Genomic DNA, 27763 nt, shown 5'->3' on the forward strand with positions numbered 1-27763 from the left:
GTGACGGCTTTCATTTGTTTGAAAGGACCAAAAAGGTCGTCCTCTGTGCAGTTATTTGATTGGATTGTCAATGCCAGGATGAGAGTTTTCTGCCACCCCTGCCTTGCATGCATATGAAAGTGGTGCAGAGCAGGTGATGGTCCTAAGGGGAAACTGCTCATTATTCTACAAACTCCTCTCACTAATCTGTGTTTAAGAACTGTTCTGTTCTCTTTTTCATCAGTCTCTCTCGCCCTCTCATTCCCAATCTGGCTGTGGCCTTTCGCTAAAGGACAGCTGAGCGTGCAGGAGACTTCATCTGGCCTCTTTTTTATCTGACCTTTGAAAAAGTAGCTATTATGTTACCTCAGGGTTGTGTAATGTGCACCGACATACCTACAGTAATATCTCAAGTCTGACTTTCAAAAGCAATCTCAGCTGACTTTATTTCTTTAAATAGTGGCCCCTGAATGAGGAAAAAGGAAATAACTAGAAGGTATATATTGGACTATACTAACGCTGTGGCACAATTTATATGTTGGAGTGTATTTTTGATTCAGTGCCACCAAAAAGACATCACACACAGGATAATGAGCCACATTACAGTGACTGCTGCTGACAGAACTTCTCTTATTACTCCTTCGAGCAATTATCATTTTACAAACACCAAACTGATTGTCCCTGATAGAAAAAGGTTTCTGTATCAAAGTGTTTTTTGTACACTTCGATGAGGTCATCAGCAAAATCCCACCCATTTCATACAGACTGAATTTGGAGAAAGTACAAGGGACTTAAAGGACATGATATCTTGATTTCTAGTTTCTAATGTTGAGCAACATTTTAAAAACTTTGGCCCCAACCACAATGTAGCACGTCCTTCCCCTCCTAGTGGGTTGTTGATTACCGTGTCTGTCACACCAACATACCCCAGTCTATAAAGCAGGATTTCTGATTAAAATTCCAGCCTGACAAACTGAAGTTAATGTAAGTGTAATAAATTAACCAGACAGCTTCAAGAATTCATTTTTGAATATAAAGACTCCAACTGCATTTCCTTCTTTTTGGCAACATACATTTTTACAATTAAAACAATAAGAACTTTGGAAGATGGGAACTCAGTTTGTCTAATTCAGAGGCTTAAACTGCAGATGATGTGACATGATGTGAACTCAGCCAAGTGAATCCATGCAATCCCAATGCACTGTCATCAGTTATAATTAAGTGCAACATTACTGGTAGAACTAGCTTCGCAACAGGCAGACAGGAGCAGGATGAACTCTGCTGTGGCTCTGATCAGCATTGATGTAAATACCTGAGTGACCCCACTGAATTTCATCTCTTCTCCTGTTAGAATCTCAGAGTACAGACACACATTTGTTCCCTGTCACAGCATTTGGAAAGGTGTACTACACTGAGTCTCTGGAATGACTCTGACGCTCTGGAAAATGAGTGTTTATTTATTTGCCTATGTCATGGGGCATTACCATTTCAGAAGTTACTAATTTTAACTCCAGGCCTTCATTGTCATGAAGTTGGTATCACTGTTAAGGCAACACAAAAAGCAAAACAAGCTAAATAAACTAATAAATATATGTAGAAATTAATAAAAATATATATTTTTTTATTGCCAAAATGCTCCTGCTTTGCAATATTTGTGTATTTATTCATATTCATGATATTTTTATACCTTGTAGATATATTTTAACATTAATGTATGTGAACTTAAATTACAACCATCAGCATAAATTGTGTTATTTAGTGTTACAAGTTTGTTTCAACAATAAAGGACCTGAAGGGCATTCCTGTACCAGCTGGTCTGTTTTCATAAAGGCAATTTATGAAAAAAATCCTCTACGGATGAGGTGTGCTGTCATGTTAATACTTAAAACTATTCATTGTATTGGACAAAACATGAATTAGCATATCTAAGCCATGTGGAAGTTTATAAACATCCACACAAAAAACATATACATAAACCACATAGTCCTAGAATTTTATGTGATCTTCCCCATAGGCCTGTTGTGTGTCTCTTAGCCTTGTGATGGTTACCTCATTGATAGTATTTTTGAGCAAATGGTGGTAGAGATATTTGTAACAGTGAACATCCTGCCAGCGGTGGAATGCCAAGGGTCTCTTCAGGCCTTGTGGGCTGGCCTGCGATGACGTGGCCTGGTAATGGGCTCCGTGTTTGGAATGAAGTGGGGCAGCCTCAGGACTTGGCCTGAGATAAGGAAGAGTAATGATCTTTGGCCGATGAACGAGCCATGCGGCGGCTGCTTCCATTTTAGCAGTCTCATTCTGTAAACCAACAAATACGCCGCACAGTCATCGCTCCAGTTGAGGAGGTTTTCTGGAAGTCCCACTGAGCGCGTCTGAGACTCAGTGTCTGTGCCATGGTGAGGGCTCCTGGGGGAAAGCCAGCTCTGTCCTGGGCTCTGGCATTTTGGAACTGCTGTTTCTTCCTGTGTGGTTTTCTGAAGGAGGGCCTGGAGAGGGGTGGGGATGGGGGGGCCTTCCTGGCCCTGGCTGCAGGATGATGACAGATGGCCAACTGGACATCCATGACGCAGCCTTCTGGTGCCATCCTCATGCCACATATGCTTCACCCTGCGGCTATGACTTCCTGGAGATCGCTTTCTGACAGACCCTCACAGCCGTCACCATGACTACACAATCCCAATTGTGTTGAACAGACCACAGCATGCATAAACACACATACACACAAACATTCAAATCCTTTTGAAGCCCTAAATCACCACAAGAGGCATTCCAAAGCCACTGTTGGGTATGCTTTTATCAGCCTTATACATACTGTTAATGCTGCACAGTGGGTAACTGCCAACACTTTCTCTTAAAGTTCCTTAATATTTAGATTTCATGTCATGAAGCCAAATACTTAGAACTTGATAATAAGATGAGTCTCAGTCAAGGCTCAACAAAAGCCGAATGGAATGAATTTCACTCTGGTTGTGACGAGATAATCAGAGGCAATTCCAAACACAATATTCAGCTCTCATCTGGTCATGCTTTTGGGAAACAATCGGTCTGCTTTGGCTGACTGATGAGCTTGTGGTAATCTGTGAAATACCTTGAAAGCAAACACGATTGATTATTTTGCAATCAAATTAGCGCCGCAGTGTGTAGTAGATGACCTGCATAGGCAGGTGGTCAAAATGGTGGAAGGCACATATGAGAAAAGGCTGCGCACAAAGGAAATAACAATTACAAAGCTAGCTACACGCACCCATTGCATTAGATTGGATGCTAATTTGAAGATAATTAATTTAAAAGTAACAGTTGTGCATGGGGATACAGATAAGAGTGCAAATATAACTGTCTAACCTCTGAAACCACATTTTATAGGCCTGTGTTCATGTTATTTGCATTCACACAACATTGGAGGTAATTTGCTCAGAGGAACACTGAGGATTGTGTATGGGAGTTAACTTATTTGCAAACTGCAAAATGTCTTATGGCTTTAGTTCGATAAATTGCTGTTTTACACCCATTGGTTTGAATTTGTGTTTTGTTTTTGTTTTGATTTGTGATCTTTGTTTTATTTTGTTGGGAAGCACTTTGTGGTTTATCATATTTATTATTATCTATTCTGAATAATATGTAAAATAACCTATGAAAACTTATATATCACTAGAGAGATGTACTTTTATTAATCATTGTTTTCAGTTTTCATTTGATCTAATTTGTCACCCCTGCATTTTACATTATCCATTTGAAGATATATAAATGGTTTTAAGAGCCAAAGACTCTCATCCCTCTCATCCCTTCTCAAGATTCTCACTCAAGCTCCAGCAACAACCGGTCAGTCATTGTTGCTGGATTGTTGTTTTATGTAATTTGGGGTAAACATACAAAAAATGGGAATCTTTCAACGATCAGCAGTGCTGGGCGGCTTTGGGATGTGGCTGAAAACAGTCACATATTAATGTGGAATCTCAAAGTCCTGTCAGTTGGTTTTCAGTATTTCTCTGGGGACTGAGACCTTTGAGACTATTACTGTACTAATATAGAACCTAGAAGGCAGAAAGAAAACATGCTTGAATAGCTTTAAACAACTTAAGGAAACGTGTAGGGAAGAAACCTGGACTCTGTGATCACTTCACAAAACATTGTACATGTATCAGGTCATGCAATGCCAAGTGCTCCACCAGGGACAGGCACGAGAAACATTCATGGCGCTCACTGGGGTGAAACAGGGCTGCCTGCTTTCCCCTTTCCTTTTCCTCTTATGCATTGACTGGACCATGAAGCAAATACATAGCCACCAGCAGATGCAAGAGAAATCCGAACTGCTAGAAGCCACAGCAGATGGAGTGGGGCTTAAAATTATGCAGATTAACAACAAAAACATGAGTCCGATAAACATTGGGGACCAGACACTGGAAGAGGTCAACAAATTTACATATCTGGGAAGTGTGATTGGTGTGGATGGTGGGACAGAGGAAGATGCGAAGTCAAGAATGCGAAACAAGAACATTCAACATATTGAATAGGATCTGGAAAAAAAACAAAAAACAAAAACATCTCACTCAATACCAAGTTCAAAATCTTCAACTCCAACATCAAATCCGTACTGATGTATGAATCAGAAACCTGGAAGATCACCAATAACATCACCAATAAACTGCAGACTTTCAACCACCACTAGCTAAGACACGTCCTCAATACCAGCAACACCAACCTGTGGGAACGCAAAAAACATGCGCTAATAGAGACAAAGCTGATAAGGAGACAGTTGAGCTGGATTGGACACAAACTAAGAAAAAGCAAAACTGCAATAACCAAAAAGCCACTAACATGGAATCCACAAGGCAAACAGAGCAGAGGGAGGGAGAAGTAAGTTTGCATTTAGCGGAAAAATCTGGCAGGCACACAGATTTACAGTTGACAGGTAACTCAGTGTATATAAGCCTACCTCTGATCCTACATGTTGTCTAGCCTCTCTACCTGAAGACTCTTTAAACTACATTAATGTGATGATAATCAAATGAAGTCGGAGGTTAGCTCGAGGATTCAGCAGCTAAAGGGCCAGACATTTCCTTTAGGGGCTGAGCTAACAATCCTGTGGATGGATCCATACAGCTGCTGCTTCTGATCTGATTCTGTTTCTGATTCAGATGCTGCTCTGTGTTTGTTTGATGAGTAAACAAATAAAGAGTTTGTTCAGCTATATCGACTCTGCAAGGTCAGAAATATCAAACCTCTGCTATTGGGCTGGTTGATCAGAGACTAGCTCAACATTTTTCTGTTATGAGTATCTGCTGGATGTAAAGGTATGAAAACCCTAATCTTCTCATGTGCCACTGGGGTGGACTAGATATATTCCTAAATGTTTTCTCTGAAATAGCTGTGGCAGTCATGTCAGGACAACTGTCTGAGGAATACAAGATGAGGTCAAAACCTAGAGTATTTCTGGACCTCTTCAAGTCAAATCCTGATTTTTGTAGGCATGACCCTATCTGATGATGTCCAAAAACTTTCCTCACTCCTCCTCAGTTTCACCTCCACCTTCATATATGATTTGATCTGGTTTCAAAAAACTAAACAAACAAGAAAAGATGGAGGACAGCCAAATTACAAACCAAACCAAATTGGTTTATTACCAATTATCTGCTGCCTTGAAAATGTAAATGGAGGTAGAAAATTATGAAAAGGGCCTTCAAGAATCTGAAGTACATCCTAAAACTTGTGACTCGAGGGACATTAAATAAACTTTAGCAAGTTGAACTTTTCATGTGCTAATCTTTATATTTTGGTCAGACACATGAGTAATTACAGAGAGACAACACAGACCGAGCAGCTCATTATCTGCATTCTGTTGTTCTATCACTCCATTCTCTAGGGAAAGAAAACCATGGCATCTCTATGCCCTTGCCAATACTTTGTGAGACAAACAAAGTTGTGAGGCAGAACCAGGAACTAATTTCATTAGCAGCTGCCATTTGTGACTGATTACAGGCAGTTCTCCGTAGCTGGCGAGCAGGTCCAAAGTTCTGGGAGGTTAATAACCAGTAACAATCAATTATTTAACCATTCTGATATGATCAATGGGGTTTCAAATTTGGCAGACAGCAGGATGAGAAACGGAATACGATAAAACCTCAAATTTGCTGAATACAATCCAGCAGGAATAAGCTGGAGCTGAACTTTTCGCAAAAGCTTAACAGGGAATACACAAATATAAAACCGCCCAACAGTGCTGTATCACAACAGAGCGCAACCCATGCACGAAAAATAAAGATATAGGATGTTTAATGATATCAGACTTCAACAATGAGCATATTAAAATTAAACTCCAAGGCAGAGGTTGGATCTGAGTATGTCTATATTGTCAAAAAGAGAGAGCGGTACGCCAGCAGCATCTTAATTAGTTCACTATCAGCCATCAGGAGGTCTCCCCTGTATTGTCATGCATCTTTGTCCACATCAGGACTGATTATTCTAATGATGTCTAAACCTCTGTCCAGCCAATATTCACACATCAAAGAACCCAGCCTTGTTATCTTTGACAGCAAGGACTCTTGTCTCCCTGAATCCACAAATTAAATCCAGAGAAAGGCTCCTTTGCCTTCCCTTCTTGTCCTCACTGGTGGCCATCAAGCATTCAAGTCACTTAGTTAAGCTATTACACCACGACTTCTGTCCTCGCCATCATTTTCAAACCGGCAGTAGGAAAATGTTTGCATCCTAATAGCACTGTTTGTGTCATAACAAGACTAAAGGTGTGCAGCCTTGCTCGGGGCTACAAAGTTGATTAAATCCTATCATATTGCAGTGTTGTACATAGCAGACAGCATAATAACGAGTACCTGGTGCTGCAGGACAGGCCGTGAGATCGCTGTAATGAAAAGGGTTTATCTTTTGCTTCAAATGAATTTGCTACAGACTTGTTGGCAATCTGCTGATGAGATGTTTTCTCTACCACATACAGTGCTGTGAAAATGTATTTGCCCCCTTACTGATTTCCTACTTTTTTTGAATCTTTGTCACTCTTTTCCGATCAAGCTAACTTAAATACAAGTTTCTAAAGATAACAAGTGAGCAAAAAAAAAAAAAAAGAAAGCAGTTTTAAGAGCAGGTTCTATTTATTAAGGGAAAAAGCCATCTGAACCTACATGGCCCATGTGAAAAATAATTGCCCCCTAAACCTAATAACTGGTTGAACCACCCTTTGCAGCAACAACTGCAGTCAAGCATTTGCAATAACTGGCAATGAGTCTTTCACATCACTGTGGACGAATTTTGGCCCACTCTTCTTTGCAGAATTGTTAGGGTTAGAAATCAGGGTTAAAACCAGCCACATTGGAGGGTTTCCAAGCATGAACCGCCTTTCTACAGTCATGCCACAGCATCTCAATTGGGTTCAGGTCTGGACTTTGGGCAACTACAAAAACTTCATTTTGTTTTTTTAATCCATTCAGAAGTGGACTTGCTGGTGTGCTTTGGATCATTGTGCTGCTGCAGAACCCAAGTGTGCTTCAGCTTGAGGTCACCAACTGATGGCCGGACATTCACATTCATGTTAAGGGAGAAGGGATGGCTGGAGTCGCTGTTTCATTTACAAAAAAAGAAAGTGAAAATAAGAAACTAAGACATACAACAAATGAAAGGGTTTGGGAGGAAAAAAAAACAAAAAACAATATTATCCTGCTCTGTTTGGCAGCAACCCCGAGACTGACTCTGAGCCTTAATGGTCAGAGCCTTTTAACTACCAAGCCCCTCCCTCTGGACCAACACGTAGTTAATTGAACCACACACACGTTTTAGCGTGTGTTTTACTAAGTGCCATGTGCTGTCTCTCCTCAGTAACAGGCCTTTCGTCACATCATGGTTCTTTCAATCACAGCAAAGCCACCCCAAACCATGACACTACCACCACATTTCACTGTTGGCATGTTCATTTTATGCCAGATGTAATGGGATGCTCTCCTTCCAAAAACTTCAACTTTTGTTTCATCAGTCCATGGAATATTTTCCCAAAAGCTTTGGGGATCATCAAGATGTTTTTTTGGCAAAAGTGAGACGTTTTCCTTTTTGTCAGCAGTGGCTTTCACCTTGGAACGTCTCGTCTCTTTCTTATGGTTGAGTCGTGAACTCTGACCTTTACTAAGGGAAGTGAGGCCTGCAGTTGTTTAGGTGTTGTTCTGGGTTCCTTTGTGACCTCTTGGATCAGTCATTGCTGTGCTCTTGGGGTAATTTTTGTAGGCCAGCCACTCCTGGGAAGGTTCTCCACTGTACCATGCTTTCTCCATTTGTGGATAATAGCTCTCACCGTGGTTTGCTGGAGTCCCAAAGATTTAGAAATGGCTTTGTAACTTTTTCCAGACTGAGACATGTCAATTACTTTTCCTCTTATCTGCGTCTGAATTTCTTTGAATTGCAGCATGATGTCTTTGGTTCAATATGGCCTACTTCACCTTGTCAAACAGGTTCTATTTAAGTGATCTCTTGATTTGAAAGGTCTGGCAGCAATCAGGTCTGGGTGTGGCTATGAAACTGAACTCAGCTTTCCACAATAATATGATTAATCACAGTTACCTCATCATTTAACAAGGGGGGCAATTACTTTTTCACACAGGATCATGTAGGTTGGATAGTATTTTTCTCTTAACAAAAGAAATAATTACATTATATTTACTTGGGTTATCTTTGTCCCACGTGCAAAAAAGTAAGAAACCAGGAAGGGGGCAAATACTTTTTCACAGTAGATATTATAGTCTGAGGTCTTAGAGCAAAAGCTCATGGACTGTCCAGCAAGTTCATGCTCTAGTAAGCATATATATATATATTATTTTTGAAAGCATGCTAACTGCTAACTGCCTAGAACTTTTGCACATTATTGTACACACGCACACACACACACACACACATATACATACATACATACATATATATATATATATATATATATATATATATATATATAATCATTGTACACCTCCATGATATGTATGTGGGTGTGTGTATTGAGAGAAAGAGAGAGATGATGAATATATTAGATATATACAGATATAGAAACATAAAGCACCATAGCAAAAATGCTCTTTTCAAGCAAATCATGGCTTTCTCAGGTAAAGCTTGTGGCAACAGGTAAGGCTTTCTTTGAGGGTCAGCTTCCTTCACTTAATGCACCATATTAAACTGCCAGTGTGGCACAAACCCAAACGTCAATCTCACATCCCACCTTAGATCTCACTCTGAAGAACACAGTGTTTACACAGTCTGTTTAGTGGAAGCACCAAATTAGGAGATGCATTCAGGCACAGTGAGTCAGTTTTGGGGATTCACAAGAGCCTAACACACAATCAATGTGGTTATGCACATTAAATGAAATAATTACAGATTTAAAACATAAAGACATATCTTTTTACAAGCACAAAAAAAGAAAAATAATTCATCTGATTATCATGTGGAAATGTGGAAAGAAAATGCCAGAATAGCTTAAATACAGGTTCACTTACTGGATGTGAGAGTCTGCCTCTGTAAACAAATATGCAGTGTTGTCATGAAGATTCGTCTACTTAGACATTTGCGCTTGGGTCATGATACACGAGTTGTTTTTAGTGTTGTCACTGTTGAAATAATCACACAATACCAAGTAAAAACAAACGATCGACACAGCATGACAGTGACTGCCAAACGATGTTCATTTATTTGTACAAACACCACGACAGATGGCAGCTCTGAATGGGAGCCATACGTAAACATCATACACAAAGAAGTCTGTGGTTCTCATGTTCTGCTGACAGGGCTGATTGTCTGAGTGCATGGCTGCGGATAGTTCAACACTGTGCAGCCACACCGATGAGCAACAGTGACCTCACTTTACCTCAAGTGTCCTGTTCTCAAATTAATGTGAGACAGGCAATGTTCCTTAATTGCTGTGGCTGGGGAGATTTGAGCATCCCAGGATGAGGGTCATTGGTCATTATAGGTTGATGACCAGTTGTTTGTTAGGAGAGTTAGAGAGCAACCACCACTTTAGAGGTAATTGGTGTCTCTGGGTATTTAGAAAATTGCCCCCATAATGTATTATACTATTTTAATATATTTATACTATTTGGGAATGTAACTTTTTTTGTTTGTTTGTTTGACAGTGGTGAACTGTAGTTTGGAGCTCTGGTTTGGAGCAGATGTTGCCTGTCTCATAAGAATGATGTGAACGCTGACACTTGTAGGCCTCAGAAACACTCTGTATTCAGACTCAACAGGAATATTACAGGAAAATCCATGTTAACTACAAACAACATCTCCATGACTAAAGCCCATACTTCCTGAGCTAGCTCAGATGCTAATATAGTCACCACCCAGTCACTCATTACATAGGCTCAGTGATATGTCTGTGCATTATATTTTCTCCACACACACATTCCAAGGACAACCACCGCCACAAAAAGTCAGATATTTATTATTGATATCACTGGTACATGAAAATGTACACCTACAGTGAGTACGGAAACACAATTAAAATTGAACTTATAGAGATGTCACCAGAAAGCATTTGTTGAATATACAGTAATATTGCTGTAAACTGCTGTGCTATGCAGCATAGATTTTTTTTTGCTTTCCTTTACATGCTTTTTTTTTCTTTTTGCCATTTGGGATAGTAGAATAGAGTGTAAATAGAAGGCTGACATATGAAGTGGGTGTGAGGAGCTGTAGGCTGCTGATAGCAGCTGTCATCCACACTGAAGGAAAGCAAGACATATTCTGAAGAATACAAAAGAGAGCGCGGTCCACCAGATTCATTCATGTGCGACAGTCACAGCAGAGACAGGCGTGCGTTCATGCATATGTGGGCATGCAGAACCACTGCAGGAGACAACTGTCACCATGGAGACACTCACCAGGCAACTTCTCTCGTGCTAACTAGCCTCTGATCAGCAGTTTTACAGGCTAATTCTTCCCCTTTCAAACAGGCTCCACAACCAAATCATTCGAAACAGCTGTATCTAACCAACACTGGCAAATGAACACAAAACTAACTAACACAGTGTCAGAAAAGAACTAATATCCATCAAGAGAAGCATGACTGAAGTCGTCACAGTGTGAATGGAGTACAGCACCTGATCACATGACCAATACTACTCACAGACGTCATCATTCATCATTGACATGAACCGCTGCACCTGAATCATCTGATTCAGAACTGTTTCTGGTGAGTCTGCCGACTCCCCTTGTGTAATGAACAGCAGCCAACCAGAGGACTCAGGATCTGGGTTAGTAGACACCTCAGACTTGTGGTTTATGATTCAGTAGGAAGATTCAAATCATTAACCTTTACAGAACAACAACAAGACCAGAGTCGTTTATAACAAGCAGACCTGGCAACACTGGTCTGTTTGACTGTATTGTGGAGAGACACCTAACAGTTGCTTTAGTTAGCAGCATTGAATGACACTGGAGAGAAAAAAAAATGCCTTTAATCAAGCAGACCTGGCAACACTGGTCTGTTTGACTGTATTGTGGAGAGACACCTAACAGTTGCTTTAGTTAGCAGCATTGAATGACACTGGAGAGAAAAAAACTGCCTTTAATCAGGAAAACTCTTAAGCAAACAAAGGGAGTGGTAAAGACACAACACTGTCACTCTACATCATACAGATCTGTCACCTGCCCAACATGTTGCTATTGAACTACTGCTGAGTGCAAACCCAAAGGGCTTTTCCAAAACATTTCACCTATTGCATCATCTTACGCTGCAAATCATAGAGCAGTCTAGGCTTATATCTTGAAATTTGCAACCGAGTCCACCTTCCAGACCGATACTAGAAGTTGGTTCCATGGAAGAGGATCCTGATAACTGAAAGATCTGCCTCCAGATTTACTCTTGGAGACTCTAGGAACCACAAGTAAACCTACATCCAGATAAGGAAGTGACCTACTAGGACAGTAAGGAACTATGAGCTCTCTGAGATATGATGGCGCTTGGCCATTGAGAGCTTTATATGTTAGGAGACGGATTTTGAATTCTATTCTGAATTTCACTGGGAGCCAATGAAGAGAAGCTAACACAGGAGAAATGTGACCTTTTTTTGTAGTTCCTGTTAATATTTGCGCAGCTGTTAGAATCCCTCTGTTTTCTTTCAGTGGTGTTTCCTGTTTTATTTTGTAGTACTTCCTGACTTGTCTCTTGTTGCTTCCCAGCACACGTGTTCCCCTGTGCTATCACCTCCTCGTTTTCCTCATGCCCTGCACCTGTCCCTTGTCTACTCAGCTCCCTCTCTGTATATATACCCCTCATCACTCTTTGTTCTCTGCCAGACTGTCGTATTGCCTTCTCGCCTTGTGTCCCTGCATTCCAGTCCTGACCTTCTGGCTTTCCCTGTCTTCTTTGTGCTACCTATGTCCCTAGTTGTTTCCTGCTCAGAGTGATTTTCAGCTGATACTTTTTGTGTTTTACTCTCATCTCCCTGCTTCCCTGCAGTGGTTTTTGGTTTGTTTTTTGCTGAACTGTTGGACTGTTGAAGTGCTTTCCCTGCTCTGCAGTGGTTTTTTGTTGTTACCTTTATATTGCTGATTTCTGTTTTCCAGGCTTTGCAGTGGTTTTATGTTTATTACTTTCTTGTGCCCCTGGCCTGTGCAGTGATTTTGATTTTGCCTTCTGGATTATATTTTTAATTAAACTTCTTGGTTGTATTGAACATTCCAGAGTTTTTTTTTTTTTTTTTCTGCCTTGTGGGTCCTAAAGAGTTTAGCCTCACTGCCTGGCTGCAAAAGCAGCAGCATTCTGAATCAGCTAAAAGCTTTTCAGAGAATTGCTGGGACATCCTGATAGTAATGAATTACTACTGACTGTCACATGTAGACTACTAAATTAGTAGTGTCGACAGACTTGTTTCATATGAGAGACAAAGAACATGTCCTGATAAAAAATGACTGCAAGGATCCTAAGAGTGGAACTAATGTCTGTAAGACATGCCTGAAGTCTGATTAGCTGATTAGTTTCATAGTTTGATAACTCAGTATCATCTGCATAAAAATTTGCATCTGCATGAAAATTGATGCTGTGCTTCTGGATACCATTGCCTAAGGGAAACCCTGTGGAACTCCACAATTAACTAAAGTGCTTGAGGAAGAGTCATTGTTAACATGACCAAAGTAGCTGATAAGTATGATTTGAACCAGCTTAGTGCGGCTCCTTTGATCCCAATTTCACATTTCAGCCTTTGTAACAGCATATTAAAAAGCCGCACTGAGATCTTACAGGAGAAGTCCATCCATCTTCTACTGCTTGTCCATTTCCAGGTCGCTGGGGTTGCTGGAGCCAACCCCAGCTCACTCTGAGCAAGTCCATCACAGGGCCAACACACAGAGAAAGGCAACTTACAGACAACAACAACACTTAGACACAGACACTTCAGAGTCACCAGTTAACCTAGATATCCATATCTTTGGACAGTGGGAGGAAACCAGAGTACTAACACTGGGAACCAAACCCGCAACTTTCTTCCAGTTATACTTATCAATTATTGGGGGGATACAGTGCTAAACATGACACCACCGTGCTGCCCCAACAGGACAAGTGTGGAGGCCAATCCGTTGTTTGAAGGCATTAGAATGTCATTGGTAACGTTTACCAGTCCTCTTCATGTGCTATGATTTACTCTAAAACTAGACTGAAACTCTTCAAACAAACCTTTCCTATCCAGATGTTTGTATTGCAACTGCTTTTCAAGAATTTTGGAGATTAAATTGAGGTTAGATATGGGTCTATAATTAGTCAATACGTCAGGCTCAAGATTAGGTGTTTTGAGGAGAGGTTTAATAACAGCAATCTTGAAAGGCTTTGGTACATAACCTGGAGATAAACTCACAATAATTCCAGAATATACAGGTTAATTAGTGGAGAAACACCTTTAAGTAGTCTGGTAGGTATCAGGTCTAAAAGACAAGTTGATGGTTTAGATGATGAGACTTTAGAAACTAGCTCAGTGAGATTTAAATTTGATTAAGAAACTGTTGCATTTGTTGGTGGACTGCTGGCAGTTGTAGGTAAAAGCTGTAGAATTTTTGTTCTGATTGCTAAGATTTCGTAAAAAGGCTCATAAAATCATCGCTGCTAAGAGCTAAAGGAATCAATGCGTTCACTGAGCTCTGACTCTGTCAGTTTGGCAACAGAACTGAAGAGAAACCTGGGATTGTTCTCATAATGGGGCCCTGTTTTCACCGAGGAAGAGCGTGAGACACACTGAGGCCGGCCATGGGGCCAGGTATTAGGAGGGGACTGACTGTGTGTGGCCAGAGACTCGTGTTGTGCCTTGTGTTTGACAGCCCCACTACGGACGTCAGCTGGAGCAGCACGAGGTGGCAGAGTGAGGGGGAGCCAACTAACAGCGGCAGAGGGTGGCGTTCTGACATGCCCCTCTTGTCAGATAAGTGCCCATTCCCCTCTTTCTACCTCCAAATGGTGGCCATTACTTTCACACTACCTCCATTGGTAACCTTTTAGTCTTCTGTTTTAAACAATTGTTCTGCTTTTCTTGTATCAACACTGAATAGTAGGAGCTTCTGGCAATGCAAAGAGCCTTTTTATACGTTTTCAAGCTTTCTTTCCAGCCAAGCAGAATTCATCTGCAATACTGGACGGCCACTTCCTTTACAATTTTCTTGACATTTGCTTTAAGGCACAAATTTGAGGGCTACAACAAGATTCCAGCCTCCTCTGTTTCATTACTTTCTTTTTCAGAGGCCACAGAATCAGGGTTTAAACACATTAAGGCCATAGTTTTATTCACAAGGTCATCAATCTGTGTAGGGAGAAGTCCTCTATTGACTTTAGACATGGCAGTTTAGCAAATGTCTCAATGTTCTCCTTGAATTTCACTCCAGCATTTTCAGATAAACATCTGTGATAGCTGAGTTTATTCCCAAATGCTTTGCAGCCATTTATTGTAAAATCAAATGTTCTTAAGTAGTGCTCAGAGAGAAGAGGGTTGTAGGGAAATATTAATTGGTCAATTTCATCACTGTTGTGTGTGTTCAAGTACTCTGATAAACTACTCTAATTTAAGATTCTCCACCTGCAGCACACACACAGACACACCTGTAGCTTCAGTTATCCCCTGAAGCTCCAGGGTTGCAGGGACAACTGCCTTAGAGTGGAGACAGAGAGTCCAAAACAAGCCAATTTTTGGCGAGCTGAAGCCCTCCATCTGGAGCCATTTATGAGAAAGCAGTAAGTCCTCACAGCATCTGTGGAATTTAATCGTCTCTTTGTCTGTGTGTGTTCCACGGTAATGAACAAAGCAAACAACATGAAGTCTAACCCATTTTTTCCCTGTGTTTGTCACTTCTTTCCAAAAGTCATGTATGATCATAGTGAAAAACTGTGATTTGTGTGTGTGTCTGTGTGAATATATGTTTGTATATGTCTGTGTATGTCAGTCGGTGTGTTAGTGTGTTCATGTGTGAATATGTGGGTGTATATATCTGTCTTTATACGTCTGTGTGTGTGTGTCCATGTCCGTTGATCAGCTGCTCTAATATCACAGCAGTCTGTCTTGAAGTCATTGCCTCACACCTGCAGCTGTCACCTGTAGCTCCAGGGTTGCTGTGTCAAAGCCCTGAGACAAAAAGGTAACTCCTACCAGAGAACTGAGCAGACAGTGACTGCTACAACAAGTTCCTGAAGCAGTGGATGGTCTTTGGTGTTTCTAGAGTCCAAAATGTGGACAAGACAACGATGTGAAAAACAGAAAGTTTGGCTTTTCTCCTGCGAAACTGGATTGGAGTGAATTGGAGAAAGAGATGGTGGACATGTCCTTCAGAGGCTCACAGATCAAATTCTGTTTGACTCACTGTTAAAGTAGACACATGGTCTGAAACAGGGCAAGAATCTCTACTACTTTGAAAAAATGTGGCTAGCTCCAACTATTGGCCTGTGAGGATGATTTATTCATATTTTTTTCCAGATAATTTTCACCTCAGCAACTCTAGCAAAACTACACACCACTCTGACTCTGAGCAGTCTGTGTAATACACACTCATTACGTGTACACAGCTGAAACTTGCGATGAATAGAAAAGACTTTTGTCAACATTTTAAATGGTCTATAGCTGTAAGTATAGGGAAGTAGCACAGCTGTGAATAAGGCTTAAAATGTAGTTTTCCAGTTATCTATGTAGGCCACATGGTTTTCGGGACACCACCTAAACAACCAGCATTTAAATGACAACACTCATATATGCATGTCATCACTGGTCAGATTGGTCAGCGGTCCAGAGAAAACGACGGTGTCCAACATCGTTTTAGCAAAATTACACACCGGTTCTACATGAATCGTGGCCTACGCCTGTCATAGTCAGGTGTCGTTGCTGCTGACGTGAATTACCACTTTACCATATTTACGCTTCTCCTTAACCAGCAGTTTCAGATAAGACTGGATGTCGACCACTCTGGCCTCAGGGACGCACTTAACTATGGCTGCTAATGTCGTTAACTTCATATTCCTCAGAACAGATTTGCCAATAACCAGAGCTAGTTTCTCAGTAGGTGTGTCGCTGAGTGGGGAGAACCTGTTGGAAAGCGTGAACGGTTGGTGGTGAGCCGGTGGCTGCTGCCTACGGCTAAGCCATTTGTCTCGGACAGTCACCCAGCCGCCCTGACTAGATCCTGGCTGATCAGGAGCCGCTGGAGGGGAGTAACTCTCTGAGTTTCTGTAGGAGCTGCTGTAGGTCAGCCCACACCTACTACTGGGGACCGGCTAGCTACACTAGTAGAATAAGATGGACAAGCTATGGTGCGGAGCCACTACTCCGACTCATTAACTCTTCCTCCATATCTATCAACAACCTGCATTTATGACATGTAACCATTTTCACTAAATGAGGCAGAGGAGGAACTGAACATGAAGCACACAGAGCAGAAGAGGGAGAAGGACAAAGAGGAGAGAAAGAAGGAGATAGTGGTCATTGCTAATTGCTAAGACAAGTTAGCAGAGCGAAGGAATCACCCGAGTGATTTAGAAAATAGTGAAAAAGGAATGCTTAACTAACTGACTGTGAGTTCAGTCTGATTTAAACCACAGAAACCCACAGAGATAATCACAGAAAGTCAAACAGCACCATCAGTGATCTGAAATGACGAGTTTACCACCAGGAGCAGTGCAGCACGCGCACACACACACACACACACACACACACACACACATATACACCCACACAAATAAAAATATATTTATAAAAGGTGTCCACCTATACATCATAGCTGTCAGTAGAAACCTTACCTGCCCTTATTTTACAACATTTGAATGCAAAAAAATGGCCTGAGTGGTGAAAGACATACCAAACTTCATCAGAAAATGCTACACACAAAGCTCGCTTCTGAAGGAGAGAGGATCAGAAATGAGAGTAGGAGGAAGACAGCAACTATTTATCCATGTTTATCATCTGGCAGAAGAACAGCTTAATAGCTCTTTTCAGGAGCTTAGCTTCTATTCAGGAGAAACTACTTGTAACACACATGAATCCAACACTCTTCTGCAACAGATCTCTGCATGTTATCAACAATTTGCCATCCATCCATAGATGCACAATCCTCACGCACAACCTCAGGCTCAATGTATTTACAACACATGAAGATTTTCACAGTGTAAACATCTGTGCTTCCTTGTTTTCCAACTGAAAGCAACGGTGAAGCTTCCCTGATGGCCTACCCATCCCCCTTATCCCTGCCTCCCAGCCTCCACCCCTCTCCTCCTCTTCAGTGTCTGTGTGAGGCAGCAACATTTGTCAAAGGCAGAAAAACAAATGGAGAAAAGGAAAAATTTCTCCAGCTTTACCTTTCAACGTAGGGAGTGAAAATGGGATGTGATTCAGCTCAGATGGTGCTGCTCCTCAGCCTCGGCTAACATCATCATATGACCACAAACCACCTGCTCCTACTGCCTGGTCATATGACCAGAAGAGCGTGAGGCAAAGATTGCTGGGATATGTAGTCCACAGCATAACAGGGAATTTCACTCCTGAATAGATTGTAGTGTGTCTTTGTGTGCAGTGTGTATATGTGTATATGATGTGTTTTATTTCATTTTGTGATATTTGAATGTTATTTACATGAAAGCCATAACATAAGCAGCTAAGGAGAGCCACACCAAACATTTGGATCAACAGCAAAATTATTATGAATATTTATAATTTGATGTTCAATCAGTCATAACAATCAGATGACAATATATATATGACAGAATTCAGTAGCAATAATTATGTAATGAAATATGAAGAAAAAATATAAAAAAATATATTTTTCAGTTCCCATATATTTATTTATATATATATATATATATTATTTTTAAAGCAAAACAAATACAAATAACATTTTACATATGGAATTATATGTCTATTTATTGAATTCATATTTATGTATAACTTCAATAAAGGCACACATATTACTCATGCATATGTAAAATTTTATTCACACACATATATAAATATACATGAATTATGCATGGATCCTATATCAAAAAACATTTAATATATTTTGACATATATGTCTAGCCCATAGGTTTATACATTTCTGCTAATTCAATAGGCATTCAAAAGACCAGAGATCAACAGGAAAAATATAAATAAGCTGATATGATTCTTATATTAGCATATTATATAATAATATTTATGTTGTTTTAGTCGACTCATAGACATAAAAAAAAAATCATATATCATGAGAATATTTTATATGACAGCCACAATACTGTATTAAAATATAACTTGGTTTAGATTTAGGTTTATATTAAGCGGCATAGTGGTTAGTGCTGTTGTTGGTTTGATTGGTGACTCTAAATTGTCTGTAGGTCTGTAGGTGAGTGCGAGTGGTTGTTTGTTTCTGTCTGTCTCTGTATGTTGGCCCTGCAATGGACTGGCAAAATGTCCAGTGTGTATCCCACCCTCACCGAATATCAGCTGGGATTGGCTCCAGCACCCCCCACAACCTGGAAACCAATAAGCGGTAGAAAATGAATGAATTCATATTTTAAATATATATGCACATATGCAAGGTTTGATGTGGAATACTATTTCAAAGGTATTCTGAACGTCTGACTGTTAATATGTCCTGAAATTGTTCAGGTATATCATGCATCCAACACATGTGACAATAGCTTTATTTTTGACACTGGGCCATAATGTCCTTCATTACATCAGCCATATGGTTGATTTTCAGCTGCAGTCCCTCAGGAGACAAGTAACAAATCAATAGTCATAAAACAACAGACTATAACAGGGTGCTATGAGATGCAAATGACCAAATGTGCTCTCTCTGAGGCTGGATCAAATACCCTCCTCTCCAAGAAGAGCATGGCGTTCACTGCTGCTTCTTGGTGACGGACATCTGCCATTGTGATTCTTGCACATTAGACAAGAGTGATTTTCCTGAACACATATTACAGGTAAAGAGTGGCTTTGAACATATGCTAAGGCCAGGTTGGATAGGCATCTTGTGCTGGAGCTTAAAACCAAGAGGGACCCAGCTGGACACTACCTCACTATTCTCACACCAAATCTGAGCTGCTCCCTCTCAGCTTCCTGTGAACGTTCTCCATGGAGCCACGCCTGGTTGGCAGCAGATGCATACAGTGACACAATTTCTGTTACAGTCATAAAGCAGAAGTCCATAACCAAGATAAATCTTGATAAACTGCTGCATTAATCACATCATATTGGCAACAAAGCTCCACATTTCAAACTAAAACTGACTCTGCTGGGCTACATGAATAAATTATACAGCAGCTTGTAGTGTGCAGACTGGCAGGAGATAAGGCAGCTGGGAGTCGGAGTCCTGCTGCTGCAAAAATAGAGAACAGAAATATTGCCGGGTGTGGGCCATGTTGGTAAGTGCTCATAATCTGAAAGGACCTTACAAATTGTGATTCTCTCTCTCTCTCACTCTCTCATTTTGTATTGCTTATCTGTAAGGGTCATGGGAGATGCTGGAGCCAATCCCAGTCAAAGTTGTACATGAGGGTGAGGTACATTCTGGACAGGTCACCAGTTTCATTTGAATCATTAGAGTCAGTGTTGTGCCCCCCCCCCTATTTATTTTATCTTAAATTCATTGACTGGAGTGAAGTCAGCGAACCACATCATCTGAGTCCGCCAACTCGCATTGTGTACTTAGCAGCAGCCAACCGGCGAACTCATAGGATCTGGGTTAATGGAGACCTCAGACTTGTAATTCATTCCTCAGTACGAAGGTTCAAATCAGTAACCCAGGTGTCTGAACCCTAAGCCTAACCGACCAGCTCGACAACATATAGAGACAGACAGGAAAGAACAGCCACTCATACTCACCAATCGACCCAGCCATACATGCGTTTGGACTGTGGAAGGAAACCAGAGTACTCAGAAAACATGCAAGCTCCACAGAGAAAGGCCTAAAGCCCACAAATCGAACCCATACGCTTCTTACTGTGAGGCAACATAACCCCTTATTTGGAAAAGTTGTACCAGATCAAGGGTTTGGATAGTTACATAAAGTTTTGTAGTGAATTAATATTTGCAAAAAAATATTTCTCTTCATGGTAGCATTAAATAATTACCAGTGACACAAGAAACAAAGCTAATTCAGGCAAGTTAAGTTTATGCCAAAATGATTTTTAGAGTAAAGGGATCTGAACTATCCATAAGAGTCCAGGCAGCAGAGCAATAAATAAGCAGGGAGGGCTGTTCAAACCCTTTTTTCCCTCCTTTATTCCATGTTTCCCCTCCTGCTTTCCCTCTCTCATGTGGTTAGTTCCTGATCTGTCCCTCTCTGTGTTTCTGTTCGTGTGGCTACAGTTCCTGGCTTATCAGCCTACCTGTTTGTCCTCTGTTTTCCATTGGCTGCAGGATTTATCCTCCTGTTGCATTCTATGCCGACCTCATGACCCACTATCAGAGTTGAGCTCCTGTGGCCATTCTAAGCTTCCCTGTGCTCTTGGTCAGGTTAATCAGCGCCTCACATCTCCAGGATTCAACTCTGGTTCCCTCACAAAACCATCCTGCTCTGAAAACATCTTGCCCACTTCACTACCACCTTTGTTTTTGGGTATTGTTAATACTCATACATCCTCAACTTTGTTTTTTTTTTTCTTCAATTCTGCTACAAGTGTTCATTCAGTCATTTTCAAATGATTATCCATCAGGGTCACAGGGGGTGCTGGAGCTGATCCCAGCTAACATTGCAGGGCAAGAGCCCGTAACTGTGCCAAACTAAATTTTGTTGAATAACCACAATGACAATAGACTTCCTTCCTTCCTTCCTCCAACCTCTGTCTCCAGTCTCTGATCTGCATTTTGAGGTCCTAACAAAAGTAGTCAGTTTCACAGGTTAGAAATTATCACTCAGCACAACATGGACCAAATGTACAGATAGTAGAGTTATATAATATATAACTCTATTATGTATATTATAGATCTGACTCTATGGGCAACAGTCTCTTCATCTTTCCAGAATGTGAAAGTGATTCTATGTAAATGAGAGTTGAAATGTCCTACAGGCTGATCCACAGCATGGCCAGATAAAATTAAATCACTTCATCACCACTCACCATTGTGACCCAGACTGCTGTTGAACCCTTTCTTGTAAATGTGGCAGGTATTCTGGTTTGTTGTGAGACTGAAGCTTCTTTAACCAAAAACTAGGATCTCTCCGATGGCGTCGTGTCCACAGAGATTTCTTCCTTGCTGACACCAAAGTGCCCTTCATAGCCTCTCATTGCCTGAACAGTGTGGTGTTCATGGTGAGAAAATGTCCAGCGACTGTGGCCAGCTGTCCTGTCCACAGTGAGACTAATATATCTGGTTATCGAGCCGTTAATGACGTCTTTGGGTCGCAGCCAGTCAGTGACTCAGATGACAGAGGATTCTCTTGTCTTTACTCAATCTTCACACTCTCAGTCCCATTCAGCCTGTGACTTTAATTTAGTGTTGTGGGTTATCTTCAAGCAACTTAATAACAGAGACTTTTTTTTTTTTTGTTACTTTAGTTCTTCTACAGCTGCTCACTGGATATCATCACGATGGACAATGCCCTACAACCATAGCTCTGTCCAAAATTACTAAGTCTGGTTGCAAAGGCAGCCATTGTTGGTGAGCTGTCTTTTTGAAGCCTCCAGTTTTAGATCTGTCTGTCAGCCACCTTGGCTTTTAGGAATCAGAAGAAGCATATTTGGAGGTGAAGGGGGAGTAAGGGTAGGATCTGACCCACACTTTTCTGTCCTGATTTCATGGTACAGTCCCACTATCACATAATAGCCACTCCCCAAAGCATCCCCTCGCTTTATGGCCTATCATTCATTCATTCATTTTCTACTGCTTACGCGTTTCCAGGTCACAGGGGTTTGAGAAAGGTCCATCGCAGGGCCAACATACAGAGACAGCGACGAGCAACCACTCACAAAGCTACGGGCATTTTAGAGTCACCAGTCTACGTAAACATGCGTGCTTTGGATGATGGGGAGGGGGCGGAGTAAACTGAGAATATGCAAACGCTTCACAGGTCCTTGAACAGAATCTGGGTCTTCTCATCGTGGGGTAACAAAGTTAACCACTATGCTGCCATGCTGTTCACTTTATCACTTATTTTCCTCTAAATGTGACCATTGGAAACATCAACTATGAAGAAGTAAGACCATTTTCACATTGACTTAAATATAATCTGACTTCTATTCAAAACCAGTGCCCTCTGATGGTTATCAGATACAATTCAGGTAGAACACTGATCATGAGGCTTGCCTCTTAGAGTTTCAGTACCCATCTCTTAACAAGAAAAACAGGGAAAAAGTAGAACAGTCTCCACAGGACAAAGGCAAAGTAATATCATGTCCCAAGGACAAAGTTATTTTGCTGCCCACAGTTAAAAGCATCACCGATCCAAAGAAAAATATCATATCTGACACTGATGTGAGTGTGAGGGCACCCTGCGTAGATGACAGCGGTGGTGTATCTCTACACACACACTTAAAATGCCTCAGAGAAGAGTGGGGGAAATCATGGGAGCATATGCCAAACACTAATTACATGAGCAGAGAGGAGCAGCGGCAGGGAGTGGCAGTACAGACGGGAGCAGACGGACATTTAACAGGACAGATGCTCCAGACATTATCACAGTTCAGCTCTGCATAGGGCGCCCAAAGAGCTCCAAGGAGAACTGAGGCTGTCTGCGAGAGCAAATACACTGTGTTTTACAGTCATATCCACCCTGCCTGAAATCAGCCACAACTTAAAATGACTCACTTCTTTTAATGCTGAAGCTGATCAGTGTATATTTTGGAAAGGGAAAGTAAAGAAATGAGTCTTGTCTTACCTTGTCAGTCTGTGTAACCCTTAAATGTATTGCTCAACAGTTCAGTAGAGGCCTATATTTTAAAAACTTTAAAAAATGTTTTTATTTTGTTGTTGTTATTGCCCCAAGGAAATGAAAATGGACATAAATAATTTTCCATTGCTTTTTTCTTAGTGAGGACATTAAAGGGTTAAAGGTAAGTCATTCTTAATGCTATACACATATGCCAACGTGATAGGTTGAAATAAACCCTTTCTCTTAGAAATTACAATTATATCTTTCTAAATTGGCTTTCTGATGACATTGTTGTGACAAGTGTAATCAATGCCAAGGTTTTGTTTCATAATGGCCTTTTTTATGAAATGAATGAAGCACTATAGGCCTATTCATTGAGTGGAGCAGAGCAGCAGGGATGTGACAGGCTTTGGACAAGTGGGTGACAATGCTCATGACAACGCACACTCTGCTTTGTATCTGAGTTTAGTTTAAGGCGGCAAAAGCACAAGAATATGTTGCATCTCAGTGCACTTAACTTTTCACCCAGTACTCACAGTCACATTCTATTGCCATAAATAAACGTAGTAACAGCGCACTTCATTAATCAACATAATTGTTCATATTAAAAAAGATTATCTAGTGCTGTTTAGTTGCAATATGTAATTTCTGTTATCATTTAAATATCAGTTTTAAGTATTAATTTGCTCAAGGTATGTCCTAGTGGAGATGCCATAGTACATGTGGATACATGTGTCCTTTGCATCTCTTTGTTGAGCTTTGAAAAGTGTTTGACTGTGTGTATTTATGATTATTATGTATCATAGATCTACATAAGGGAGATATATTTGGTTGCTGTATTGGTTGTCGTTTCACACGTGCCAGAAAAGCATCAGGTAAGTCCGCTAATGCTAATTGCTTGGCATTAGGAGTTTCAATGGATTTTCAATGTAAATTGGCTACGAGCTATCGCATTTGTTCATTTTCATTCCATTGTATGATAAAGTCAACGAGATTTCAGTTGTTATTATTTTATAAAATGACCGACATGCTTTCTTTTTCTATGTTCAGTTTTACAATGTTTCAAAGTAAAGGCTCTGAAAAGGAACTCAACTGCAGTTGGCAAAAAAAAAAAAAAAAAAATCAACATTTCACTAGTAAATATGCAAATCCAACATTTCTTCAACAGAAAATAACATGTTGATTTGTTGAATAGAAACGCCCTTCCTATTGATCCAAATATAGTGGTGGTGAAGATCACTGGCTGAGCTGCTAGGTCATATCTGTGTCTTTATCCTGGCATCTGCTTATGGTATTTAGGTTTAATGCTGCTGTTGTGATCAGCAACAAATTGATGAATGAGACAATACCATGATGGACGGGGGGACTGACTATTATTATTCATCTTTATTCATGCAGAGCAGTTACACTGTACCCTGACAATGTGTGCCTGGTAAAAACTGCACACTTATGCACGTTCACACATGGAAGCATCCCAGTAAATCTGGAGCACAATCCCTGAGCTGCTCGACAACAGCAGTTGGAATTAAGAGGCGAGGGAAGGGCACCTCAGTTATGGTGAGTGAGAGAGAGGCAAGCATTGCTGTAACTCACACCTAATGTGACGTTAGCTGTGTCCCAGCTCAGATGTTGAAGGTGTGGTACTTCAAAGAAGATGTAGACCGAGAGCATTGGATGATGAGGTCTACAGAGGATTTTCTGCTGGTACAGTTGTTACCACCTACCGCTGCACTGTAAAGCTGTGCGTCTGTTGTCTTGTTACTGGGGGTCCCATAATGGGCCAGTGTCAAAGGTATTTCCTCCCTGTCTCCCTAACCTTTTGCTTTTGTTGCAGGCACACCTGATGGCAATCCCAATTAACCGATCTACTTAAGGAGAGGGAAGGGGTCTCTCTTGCTCTCTTTCACGTCTGAGCCGCTGCTCAGGAACACATTTTTTTTTTTTGGTTTTCCCTGCAGGTATTTGTGCTGGGGATTCTTTTGTTACCTTGTTTGTTATTTTGCTTTAGGTTTGGGATCTTCAGTAGATCCGTTTTTGGTTTTCTTTTATCATTTAGGTTTAGTTTCCTTTTTCTCTATTTTTGATAGTTTAGAGGGGATAGCTGGGTGCGACGGCCCACTGCATGGTTGGCCCAGCGATTCTCCTTCTTTTTTTTATTTCCGCTGAGATCCCCGTCCTTTTTTTTTTTTTTTTTTTGTTACTGTGTTTTTACTTTTTTTTCATATGTTGCACCCTCATTTGAGCCAGTCTGTCAGAGGGGTCGTAACATGTCTATTGACCTTGACATCACTTAAAGTTGTTTACATTTTTAAGGTCCAGATTACAACAAAAATCCAATGCTTGCATTAACAGTCTGGTCCCCTGACTCTTTGTTGGAATTTTTTGTCACCATGTTAATTTCATTCCTAGGGTGCACTTTTCATAACCATTGTGAATCATTTGGACAGGCCTGTCCACCTATTGGAGTCTTTATTTCCCAGGAAAATTAGACATGTTTGTAGGCTGCTTGTTGATGCAGGCCGGTCTTCTAAATGGGACAGTCTAGTCACAGTGACTGTGATTCCATTGTTCTTTAAATGCAGCCTCTGACTAACGAGACCCTGAATTAACAGGCTCTTAGTTTACAATAGATCTCTGAATTTAGTGTATCTAATTTCGACTGAACACAAAATACAGCAGAGGCTGATGGGAATGTCTTATTGTACAGAATCAAAAATTACTGCAGCAAGTGAGATGAGAATGCTTGTTTTCTCTTTCTGAGGTGAACACATTTCTTATCATTCTATTTTAGGACCTCACTACAAATTACAATTACTAAAATAACATCATACTAATTGCTGATCTGGAAAACATGTGGGATCACAAAAGTCATAAGGATTCACCCTGATCAGACCTTACAAACTGAACAAAAATCATTGCAAAACTATTTAAGACAGATCAATGGACAAATCAGTCATTACATTTTTTTAAAGATTAAAATTCCAGGACTGTTATTGAGCGGCCAACACCACTGCAATTGGTCTGATTCAAGACAGTGACGAGTGCATACACACAGGAATATCAGCTGGTCCACTGGTGAAGTCAGAATCATCTGGCGCTTAACCTGCTCAAGTCTGTGGAGATGACGATGGCATTTCAGAGAAGTCCCCCCCCCACAACTACCCCCACTCACCATCCTCAACAACACAGTGTGGATCGCTTCAGATTCCTAGGATCCATTTTTGATTTGAGGTAAACACTGTCGGGGGAAGGCCCAGCAGAGGTTGTACTTCAGGCAACTCAGGGAGTTCAATCTGCAACAGGAGCTTCTGTTCATCTTCTACAATGCCATCATTCAGTCTATCCTGTGTACATCCATCACTGTCTAGTTTGGATAAGTCACAAAACAGGACAGGGTCAAACTGCAACTGATAATCAGGTCTGATTATTGGTGCTGATCTTCCCACTGTCCAGGACCTGCACAGGTCTAGGATCAGGAAATGAGCAGCAAACATTTCTGCAGACCCCTCACATCCTGGACACAAACTCTTTAAACTTCTCCCCTCAGGCAGGCGCTGCAGAGGCCACCACAGAGACAGTTCCTGCCCCCAGGCTGTCACTCTGATGAACAGTGTGCAGCCAGAGCACTCAAGTTCACAACTGTAAAATGACACATGGTTTATTTAATTCCACTTCCACATTTGCACTATTCAATCTGCACTGTAAATTCATATTTAAAGTTATATTTTTATGTAATATATTTTTTACCTTATTTTCTCTCTCTCTTTATATCAGTTGTCCCTCTTTGTATTTTTACCATTGTTTGGCCATTGTGAGTGACAGGTGGGTGACCGTATGCTTCCTAAGAATTGGCTTGCCTCGACAGCGCAGCTTCTCACATATGTTCCACCTCTTTGCCCATTTTCGGATTAGGCAGGAGTTAGGTGGAGTCAGACCAGCCCTCAGGACGCTGTGGGTGATGTCATTGAGATGGTGCAGCTTGATTGTGTCCTTTTGGCCTTGATAAATTCCTTATAATTTCATGCCAATGCTTTTGAATCTACAAAGTATGCTGAAAACCAATTGTGCTATTTATTGTGCATTCATGTGTTGCTGCAAGTTGGAAGCTTGGTTGAGAAAATATAAATGAATGAGCAATAGATTGACAATATGCAAACATAACGAGCAGTAGACGATGGCTTGATAACTGTTCAGCCAGCCAGCAGTTGTTTGTGTCTGTATTGTAACATTTGGCAAAGCAACCACACAGAGTAAAATCTGTGAACAGTATATACCAAGCCCACACATCTTAATCAGTTTGATATGTCTTTCTATTTGACTTTTTAATGCTTAATGTGTGTTTGTGTGTGCATTTGTGGGAGGGTTGCATGGAGCTGGGGGTGGGTGGTACCAGACAACTCCAGGGCCAGTGAGAGAGTACATCTTGTAGCTTTTGCTTTTCCTCTATAGCCAAATCCTGCTTTGTCTGTCTTTGGGAACAGTGATGAGACAG

General features: G+C 40.9%; 1 protein-coding gene across 1 annotated transcript in view; it reads right to left on the minus strand.

Moving 5' to 3' along the window:
• tsnare1 (T-SNARE Domain Containing 1) overlaps window positions 1-17849 on the minus strand; it is a 186085-nt gene extending 168236 nt beyond the window's left edge. The window contains exon 1 of the mRNA XM_029505222.1: window positions 17780-17849. The gene's annotated coding sequence lies outside the window, so the exon portion shown is untranslated. The remainder of the gene's footprint in view (window positions 1-17779) is intronic.
• Window positions 17850-27763: the final 9914 nt, after the last annotated feature.

Source organism: Echeneis naucrates, chromosome 6, assembly GCF_900963305.1.
Source record: "Echeneis naucrates chromosome 6, fEcheNa1.1, whole genome shotgun sequence".
Taxonomy (NCBI): Eukaryota; Metazoa; Chordata; class Actinopteri; order Carangiformes; family Echeneidae; genus Echeneis; species Echeneis naucrates.